Below are 11,140 nucleotides of genomic sequence, written 5' to 3' on the forward strand. Positions count from 1 at the left end.
ATTAGGCGCACTACGAATGTAGTGGTGTGGACATGTTGGGAATGTGGATCTCACGGGGAGCGTATAAGGGATAAGTCCCTGCAGGCACACTGTCCTCTGTGACCTCGGTGGCTCAGATAGATAGAGCGTCTGCTAAATAAGCATCCGATCCCGGGTTAGAGTCCCGGTCGGGGCACACATTATCAACATGTCCCCAATGATGTATATCAATGCCTGTTTGCAGCCAGGGTGTCCATTTAAATATCATTTCATTCTAGAGAAGCTGCACGGTCATCAATGTTATCTGTGCTTTCGGGAACACATACTACCTTCATATAACAAAAATGTCTTTTGCGTGACTTGTACAAATAAATAATGCAAAAAACTGTCCATTTAGTTATCTATGTGATGGACTATCACTAAAGACAAACGCAAATGTGAAAAATATACAGGGTGGTCCATTGATAATGACCGGGCCAAATATCTCACGAAATAAGCGTCAAAGGAAAAAACTACAAAGAACGAAACTCGTCTAGCTCGAAGGGGGAAACCAGGTGACGCTATGGTTGGCCCGTTAGATGGCGCTGCCATAGGTCAAACGGATATCAACTACGTTTTTCTTTTTTTAAATGGGAACCCCCATTTTTTATTACATACTTGTGTAGTAAGTAAAGAAATATGAATGGTTTAGTTGGACCACTTTTTTCGCTTTGTGATAGATGGCGCTGTAATAGTCACAAACGTATAAGTACGTGGTATCACGTAACATTCCGCCAGTGCGGACGGTATTTGCTTCGTGACACATTATCCGTGTTAAAATGGACCGTTTATCAATTGCGGAAAAGGTCGACATCGTGCTGATGTATGGCTATTGTGATCAAAATGCCCAACGGGCGTGTGCTATGTATGCTGCTCGGTATCCTGGACGACATCATCCAAGTGTCCGGACCGTTCGCCGGATAGTTACGTTATTTAAGGAAACAGGAAGTGTACAGCCACATGTGAAACGTCAACCACGACCTGCAACGAATGATGGTGCCCAAGTAGGTGTTTTAGCTGCTGTTGCGGCTAATCCGCACATAAGTAGCAGACAAATTGCGCGAGAATCGGGAATCTCAAAAACGTCGATGTTGAGAATGCTACATCAACATCGACTGAACCCGCACCATATTTCTATGCACCAGGAATTGCATGGCGACGACTTTGAACGTCGTGTACAGTTCTGCCACTGGGTACAAGAGAAATTACGGGACGATGACAGATTTTTTGCACACGTTCTATTTAGCGACGAAGAGTCATTCACCATCAGCGGTAACGTAAGCCAGCATAATACGCACTATTGGGCAACGGAAAATCCACGATGGCTGCGACAAGTGGAACATCAGCGACCTTGGTGGGTTAATGTATGGTGCGGCATTATGGGAGGAAGGATAATTGGCCCCCATTTTATCGATGACAATCTAAATGGTGCAATGTATGCTGATTTCCTACGTAATGTTCTACCGATGTTACTACAAGATGTTTCACTGCATGACAGAATGGCGATGTACTTCTAACATGATGGATGTCCGGCACATAGGTCGCGTGCGGTTGAAGCGGTATTGAATAGCATATTTCATGACAGGTGGATTGGTCGTCGAAGCACCATACTATGGCCCTCACGTTCACCGGATCTGAGGTCCCTGGATTTCTTTCTGTGGGGAAAGTTGACGGATATTTGCCATCGTGATCCACCGACAACGCCTGACAACGTCCGTCAGCGCATTGTCAATGCATGTGCAAACATTACGGAAGGCGAACTACCCGCTGTTGAGAGGAATGTCGTTACACGTATTCCCAAATGCATTGAGGTTGACGGACATTACTTTGAGCATTTATTGCATTAATGTGGTATTTACAGGTAATCACGCTGTAACGGCATGCGTTATCAGAAATGATAAGTTCACAAAGGTATATGTATCACATTGGAATAACCGAAATAAAATGTTCAAACGTACCTACGTTCTGTATTTTAATGACCTACCTGTTACCAACCGTTCGTCTAAAATTGTGAATCATATGTTTGTGACTATTACAGCGCCATCTACCACAAAGCTAAAAAAGTGGTCCAACTAAAACATTCATATTTCTTTACATACTACACGAATATTTAATAAAAAATGAGGGTTCCTATTTAAAAAAAAACGCAATTGATATCCGTTTGACCTATGGCAGCGCCATCTAGCGGGAGAACCATAGCGCCATACGGTTTCCCCCTTCAAGCTAGACAAGTTTCGTTCGTTGTAGTTTTTTCGTTTGACGCTTATTTCGTGAGATATTTTGCCTGGTCACGATCAATGGACCACCCTGTATATACCGGGTGATCAAAAAGTCAGTGTAAATTTGAAAACTGAATAAATCACGAATAATGTAGATAGAGAGGTACAAATTGACACACATGCTTGGAATGACATGGGGTTTTATTAGAACCAAAAAAATATAAAACTTCAAAAAATGTCCGCCAGGTGGCGCTTCATCTGATCAGAATGGCAATATTTACATAACAAAGTAAGACAAAGTAAAGATGATATTCTTTACAGGAAATGCTCAATATGTCCACCATCGTTCCTCAACAATAGCTGTAGTCGAGGAATAATGTTGTTAACAGCACTGTGAAGCATGTCCGGAGTTATGGTGAGGCATTGGCGTCGGATGTTGTCTTTCAGCATTCCTAGAGATGTCGGTCGATCACGATACACTTGTGCCGTCAGGTAACCCCAAAGCCAATAATCGCACGGACTGAGGTCTGGGGACCTGGCATGACGAAAGTGGCGGCTGAGCCCACGATCATCACCAAACGACGCGCGCAAGAGATCTTTCACTTGTCTAGCAATATGGGGTGGAGCGCCATTCTGCATAAACATCGTACGTTCCAGCAGGTGTTTATCAGCCAGGCTGGGGATGATGCGTTTCTCTAACATACCGGCTTACCTCTCACCCGTCACAGTAGCAGTTTTGCTGTCCAGCGCCATCTGTCGGACATTTTGTGAACTTTGTTTTTTTTTGTTTCTGATAAAACCCCATGTCATTCAAAGCATGTGTGTCAAATTTTACCTCTCTATCTACATTATTCCGTGGTTTATTAATTTTTCAAATTTATACTGACTTTTTGATCACCTGGTATATAAGAGGGCCGTTCAGAAAGTAACCTCCGGTTGATTTAAAAAAATACACCAAGTTAAATAAAAATATTTTAATATATACATCTTACAACTACATCTTTGCACTATTTTTCTACATACTCTCCAAGCGATTGAGGCACTTATCGTATCTCTTCACAAGCTTTGAAACTCCTTCTGCATAAAAATCACCCGCTTGTGCCTGGAGCCAGCCTGTGACCGCATCTTTGACCTCTTCGTCGTCATCAAACCGCTGTGACCCGAGCCATTTCTTCAAATGCATGAAGAGGTGATAATCACTTGGCGCCAGGTCTGGGCTGTAAGGTGGATGGTTGATAACGTCCCACTTGAAGGACTCAAGAAGGGCCGTTGTTCTGCGAGCAGAGTGAGGACGGGGGTTATCGTGGAAAAAAACGATACCGGAAGTCAGCATACCACGGCGTTTGTTCTGTATAGCCCGTCGTAACTTTTTTATTGTTTCACAGTACACGTCTTGATTAATGGTCGTACCACGTTCCATGAATTCAACCAACAACACCCCTTTGGCATCCCAAAACACCGTTGCCATCAGTTTTCTGGCAGAAAAATCTTGCGAGGCTTTTCTTGGTTTGGTAGGCGAATTTGAATGTGCCCACATCTTTGATTGTTCTTTTGTCTCAGGGTTCACGTACTTAATCCAGGTTTCGTCACCGGTCACGATTCTGTTTAACAATGGTTCTCCTTCGTCCTCATAACGTGACAGAAAGTCTAATGCAGAGGCCATTCTTTGAGTTTTGTGGTGGTCGGTAAGAACTTTGGGCACACATCGTGCACAGAACTTACGGTAACCCAATCTTGCTGTCACTATCTCGTACAAGAGAGTCTTAGAAATCTGTGGAAAACCAGTAGACAACTCCGACATTGAGAAACGTCGATTTTCACGAACTTTTGCATCAACTGTCTGAAGGAGTTCGTCAGTCACCAATGATGGTCTACCACTCCTCTCTTCATCATGAACGTTTTCTCGTCCACTTTTAAATAAACGTACCCATTCACGGACAACTCCTTCACTCATAACTCTTGGTCCTTACACGGCACAAAGCTCACGATGAATAGCTGCTGCAGAATATCCTTTGGCTGTAAAAAACCTTATGACAGCACGCACTTCACATTTGGCGGGGTTTTCTATTGCAGCACACATTTCAAACTGCCACAAAAACTAAACTAGCGCAGGTACGACGTTCACTCGACCACGGCTTGATGCCGACTGACCTGTTGAGTGCGTGAACGCACAGATGGCGTCGCTACTCCCCCCACAACCCGCACTGTGACCAATCGGAGGTTACTTTCTGAACCGCCCTCGTAAATTTGGTCTCCATGCCAACGATGGTATATGACTCTTCCTTTGTTTGGCCACATAGTGGACAGTTAAGGGCTTAATTAAACGGGTCATTGCGTCTAGCTCTTTTGGATACCTGTAGAAGGGAACTTGTGCGAGCGGGTTGCCGTGCAGAGTGAGGTGGGCGATGAACGGCAGGTGTCGCAGCACGGCGATCCCGCTGAGAGTGTGGACGCGGTTGCAGTGCAGGTAGAGGATGGTCAGGTTGTGGAAGTCGGCCAGCTCGGTGCCCAGCTCCACCAGGAAGTTGTGCGACAGGTTGAGCCAGGCGAGCGCTTCCGGCTGCCACAGCAGACGCCGCGTCAGCGCTTGCAGGCCGCGCACCGACTTCAGCAGGTTATTGCTCAGCCACAGCGAACGCGTTATGTACAGCCTGCACAGCGTAGCGTGCAGACGTCAGCAGACTGTTGCCCAACCACAGCGATAGTGTCATAAACAACATGCATAATGCAGCGCACAGACCTCATCAGTTCGTTGCTCAGCCACAGCAACCTTGTTTTATACACTGAAGCGCTAAGAACTGGAATAGGCATGCGTAGTCAAATACAGAGATATGTAAACAGCGCTGCGTCGGCAATGCCTACATAAGACAACAAGTGTCTGCCGCAGTTGTTAGATCGGTTACTGCTGCTACAGTGGCAGGTTATCAAGATTTAAGTGAGTCTGGCCGTGGCGTTGGCGCACGAGTGATGGGACACAGCACCTCCGAGATAGCGGTGAAGTTGGGATTTTCCCTTACAACCATTTCACGAGTGTACTGTGAATATCAGGAATCCGGTAAAACACCAAATCTCCGACATCGCTGCGGCCGGAAAAAGATCCTGCAAGAACGGGACCAACGACGACTGCAGAGAAGCGTTCAACGTGACAGAAGTGCAATCCTTCCGCAAACTGCTGCAGATTTCAATGCTGAGCCATCAACAAGTGCCAGCATACGAACCATTCAACGAGACATAATCGAAATGGGCTTCCGGAGCCGAAGGCCCACTCGTGTACCCTTGATGACTGCACACACAAAGCTTTACGCCTCGCCTGGGCCCGTCAACACCGACATTGGACTGTTGATGACTGGAACCATTTTGTCTGGTCGGACGAGCCTCGTTTCAAATTGTATCGAGCGGATGGACGTGTACGGATATGGAGACAACCTCATATATCCATGGATCCTGCATGTCACCAGGGCACTGTTCAAGCTGGCAGAGGCTCTGTAATGGTGTGGGGTGTGTGCAGTTAAAGTGATATGGGACCCCTGAGATGACTCTGACAGGTGACTCGTACGTAAGCATCCTGTCTGATCACCTGCATCCCTTCATGTCCATTGTGCATTCAGATGAACTTGCGCAATTCCAGCAGGACAATGCGACACCCTATACGTTCAGAGTTGATAGAGTGGCTCCAAGAACACTCTTCTGTGTTTTAACACTTCCGCCACTAAACTTCCCAGACATGAAAATTATTGAGCATATCTGGGCTGTCTTGCAACGTGCTGTTCAGAAGAGACTCCACCCCCTCATACTCTTACGGATTTATGGACATGGTGTCAGTTCCCTGCAGCACTACTTCAGACATTAGTCGAGTCCATGTCAAGTTGTGTTGCGGCACTTCTGCGTGCTCGCGGTGGTCCTACACAATATTAGGCACGTGTACCAGTTTCTTTGGCTCTTCAGTGTAAAATACGCGTAACGCAGCATACAGATCTCAGCAGTTTGTTGCTCAGCCACAGCGATCATGCCTCATACATTCCACTCAATGTTGAAAAATGTTCACACAAGGCTGTTGCAAACCACAGCAACCACATCATATACAACATGCATAATACGCTACAGATATCCATTGTGAATTAATCTGGGTGAAGTTAAGTACCAAAGATCGGTCAGAATGGTAATCGGACGCTTTTATAGACCGTGTGGGTCAGGAACTCTAGTTACGGAGCGCTTCAGATAGAACTTGCAAAATATCGTTAGTAATTTTTCTGATCATGCCTTTGTGATAGAGCGTGACTTCAACTTGCCAGGGATTCGTGTGAATTGTTCTGGATGTCTTGTCCGAAAATTACTTTGAGGCAATAGTGAGAGAACCAACTCGTGAGGGTAACGGCTTAGACCTCGTGGCAACAAAAAGACCTGAACTTCCCGGATTAGTTAATGTGGGGGAAGTTATCGGTGATCATAAGGTTGTGATAGCATTTATGACAACGGGCTTTGCAAAGAATTTTAAGAAATGTAGAAGGTATTTTTTCTTAGCAAAAGTGACAGGATACCAAATTTGAGAGAATCTGAACACTCAGCGTCAAATGTCCGGTGGTGAGGACGAAGATGTGGAGAGCAAATGGAAAAAATTCAAAGGCATCCTGCATTACTCTCTAAACAAGAACGTCCGGGCTAAGATCTTAAGGGATGGGAAAGATACACCATGTTTTAATAGCCGTATTAGATAACTACTACGTAAACAAAGACAACTCCATCTCAGATTCAGGAGAACTAAGAAAACGTACTTGACGAACAAAAGCTGAACGAAGCGAAAATGAGCGTAAGGAGAGCAATGAGAGAAGCGTTCAATGACTTTGAAAGTAAAACTTTTTCGATCGATCTGAGTAAAAACCGTATGAGGTTTTCGTCGTACGCAAAATCAGTAAGTTGGACAAAATCATCTATTCATTAGCTCAGTGACCATACTAGCACCGAAATGGAAGATAACAGAGGGAAGGCCAAAATACTGAATTCGGTCAAAATTGTTTCACCGCCGAAAATCGTAACAGGGACCCTCCTTTCAATTGTCGTACGAACGTCAAAATGCAGGTATTGAGAAAACCGATCGCGGAATGGAAAAACAACTACAATCGCTTAGTAGTGGGAAGGCGTCAGGACCAGATGAAATACTTATAGGATTATACAGAGATTATGCGAAAGAACTTGCTCCCCTTCTAGCAGTAATTTATCGTAGATCGCTTGAGCAACGAAGTGTACCTAGTGACTGGAAGAAAGGGCAGGTCATTCACGTTTTTAAGAAGGGCTGTAGGACAGATGTACACAATTATAGACCTATAAAGCTGACGTCAGCCTGTTTTAGAATTATGGAACATGTTTTATGTTCAAGAATTATGACGTTTAAGTCACGAAATCGTTTGGCCACAGCGAGAGCGCTTCGAAGATGCTGAACAAACTACATTTGCAGACGCTATAAGAGAGGCGTTGTGCATCACAGAAAGATTTACTATTGAAATTTGGAGAGAGCATTTTCCGGGAAGAGACGAACAACATATTACTTCCTCCCACATTCGTCCCGCGTAATGACCACGATGAGAAAAATCGAGAAATTAGAGCCAATACAGAGGCTCACCGGCAATCATTCTTCCCACGTGCCATTCTTGAGTGTAAAAGGGAAGGGGGATTGGTTAGTGGTTCCAGAAATACCCTCCGTCATACACCATTTGATGGCTTGCGGAGTATGATGTAGACGTAGGTACTAAACTCAGCAGTTTGTTGCTCAAGGATTGTAACGTCGTCACATACTACCTGCACGACGTTGCATATCGATCTCAGCAGGTTGTTATTCAACCACAGCGACCAAATCACATTCAATCCACTCAGTGTTGCATACTGACATGAACAAGTAGTTGTTCAGCCACAGCACCTTATTCACAGCATGCATAACGGGACGTGCTGACCTCAGAATTTTACTGCTCAGCCACAGCGACCATGTCACATACAACCTGCAGAACGTTGCAAACTGATCTAGGCAGGTTGTTACACAACCACAGCGACCACGTCATGTACTACATGACTGACTTCAGCAGCTTGTTGCTCCGCCACAATTACGACGTTGTATATTCACCTCAGCATGTTGTTGCTCAACTGCACCAACCAAGTCACATACAACCTGCATAATGGAGCATACTGACTTCAGCAGATTATTGCTCAGCCACACTTACCATATGCATAAACATCCTTGCACAATGTAGCATACTGACTTCAGCAGGGAGCTACTCACTCACAGTGACCACCTCACATACAACCTACACAACACTGCATATTGATTACAGCAGGTTTTTGCTCAACCACAGTGAATGTCATACAAAACCGGCACAATGTAGCATTCTGACTTGAGCAGGTTGCTGCTCGGCCACAATGACCACGTCACATACAATATGTAAAAAAATAGCGTACTAACCTCAACAGGGTGTTGTTATTCATCCTCAGCCATCACATCACATAGAACCGGCACAACATTACATATTGACCTGAGCAGTTTGTTGCTCAGCCACAGCACAAACTGTATTTCCTGACAAAAGATAGAGAAGCAGCCGTGAAATGGCCGTTGCTCTTACTGACGATAAAAACCACAATTTACTTTTAGAAATTTGCGAAACGATATGGTGTCTGTTACATCCTGTTCGTCACGCAGACAGTATTTTGCATGAAAATGTTCCACAAAAAATCATTTTTGTCATACTTCTACCTTAGTCGTTATACGCATATAAAAAAAAATTTTAGAACCTCGGTTCCGACAGTTCCGAAACCTGTACAGAAAATTGGAACATCATTTTCGCCCTTTTTATTTCTCATGAAAACCACACATTGCAGTTGTACCACCATACAGCGAAACCTTCAGAGGTGGTGGTCCAGATTGCTGTACACACCGATACCTCTAAACCCAGTAGCACGTGCTAATTGTCGTCCATGAAGGCGAATACCTCGCCACTATTCTGCTGATATGGATGCACTATCGGTTGTAGGATGGCATTCACGTACCGTACAGCCAATTCGGCGCCTTCCATGACAACCAGCTGCGTACGTCGGCCACACAGCTGGGAACCTCCGCCTTGCTACACTCGCTGGACAATGTCTCTAAGGCGTTCAGCCTGACCGGGTTGCCTCCAAACATGTCTCTGATTATTGTATGGTTGATGGCATATACGACACTCATCGGTGAAGAGAACGTGATACCAATCCTGAGCGGTCCATTCGGCATGTTGCTGGGCCCATCTGTACCGCTTGGCATGGTGTTGTGGTTGCAAAGATGGACCTCGCCAAGTGCGTCGGGAGTGAAGTTGCGCATCATGCAGCCTATTGCGCGCAGGTTGAGTCGTAACGCGATGTCCTGTGGCTGGACGAAAAGCATTATTCAACATGGTGGCGTTGCTGTCGGGGTTCCTCCGAGCCTTAATCCGTAGGTAGCGGTCACCCACTGCAGTAGTAGCCCTTGGCCTGAGCGAGGCATGTCATCGAAAGTTCCTGTCTTTCTGTATTTCCTCCATGTCCGAACAACATCGCTTTCGTTTACTCCGAGAGGCCTGGACGGTTCCATTGTTGGGAGCCCTTCCTGGCACAAAGTAACAATGTGGACGTGATCGAACCGCGGTATTGACCGTCTAGGCGTGGTTGAACTACAGACAACACGAGCCGTGTACCTCCTTCCTGGTGGAATGACTGGAACTGATCGGCTATCGGACCCTCTCCGTCTAATAGACGCTGCTCATGGATGATTGTTTATATCTTTGGGCGGTTTTAGTGACATCTCTGAACAGTCCAAGGGACTGTGTCTGTGATACAATATCCACAGTCAACTTCTACCTTCAGGAGTTCTGGGAACCGGGGTGATGCAAAACTTCTTTTGATGAGTGTAAAATAAGGGAACAGATTCTCAAGTATCCCGATACTTCCTTGTAGAAAGTTTTGCAAATTATTGATAATCAAGATTCTTGTGACAGTGCCGTAGACAGTTTTCAATCAGTGGACATTCGTGCTGTTGCGTCTAGCAATAGCATTGCACTGTCGCTTAAACTGGCCGCTTCTAAGCGCACAGCGGCCCTCTCTGGCTCAGCAAATTTATGTATTCACTTATTCTTCTTAATTACAGCCTATTATCTGAAAAGCTAAAGTAGGCCACACAAAATATATTTCCTTGGATAGCAATAAATTTATGTATTGATTATTTATTTCTGATAGTTAATTTTTTTAATACTACAACTACTTCTACTTTATGCATTAACTATTTACTTTCGATGCTCAATTTGTTTTAGTATTACGACTACTTCTACTAATATTAAATTGCAATAAAACCCTTAACCAATTACCCAACTACTAAGCATTACAGAATCTGTTCTCTCCTTTTTCATTAATGTTGGTGCATTTAAGTTGTAGATGTTTGTTTCCGCTACTGGATTCGCCCTCGTACTATCCCGGTCAAGAGCCATTGTTTGCTGGATTCCATGGGTGTCGGACAGGACGCCAACAGCGTTTCCATTATAGCAAGCAACTCCACCCATCACCACTACGTCTTGAAGTCTACCTCTCCATGAGATGTTACACCAACGCAATGTAGATCCGGTGGTCGTCTACCTTAGTTATCTTCTCTCCAGCCTGGATGGCAGAAAGCTGACTTATGGTCTTCCTTGGCCTTCCTGAATACTGCGGCTGCAGTATCGTCCACGATGCATCAGATCGACTCACTCCTTAATGCTGCTTTGGGATCCAGCGCCATTAATACCTGACCTCCATTACCCCAGCGTATGTACTTGGGTACCCACACTGCCGCAGGCGCAGCTATCATTCACGTATTTTTTGATTTTGTACAGATACGTAGCATACGGTCCATGGCCAGTCAGTAATGCATTAATCCACTC

The sequence above is a fragment of the Schistocerca serialis genome, chromosome 2 (assembly GCF_023864345.2).
Source record: "Schistocerca serialis cubense isolate TAMUIC-IGC-003099 chromosome 2, iqSchSeri2.2, whole genome shotgun sequence".
Taxonomy (NCBI): Eukaryota; Metazoa; Arthropoda; class Insecta; order Orthoptera; family Acrididae; genus Schistocerca; species Schistocerca serialis.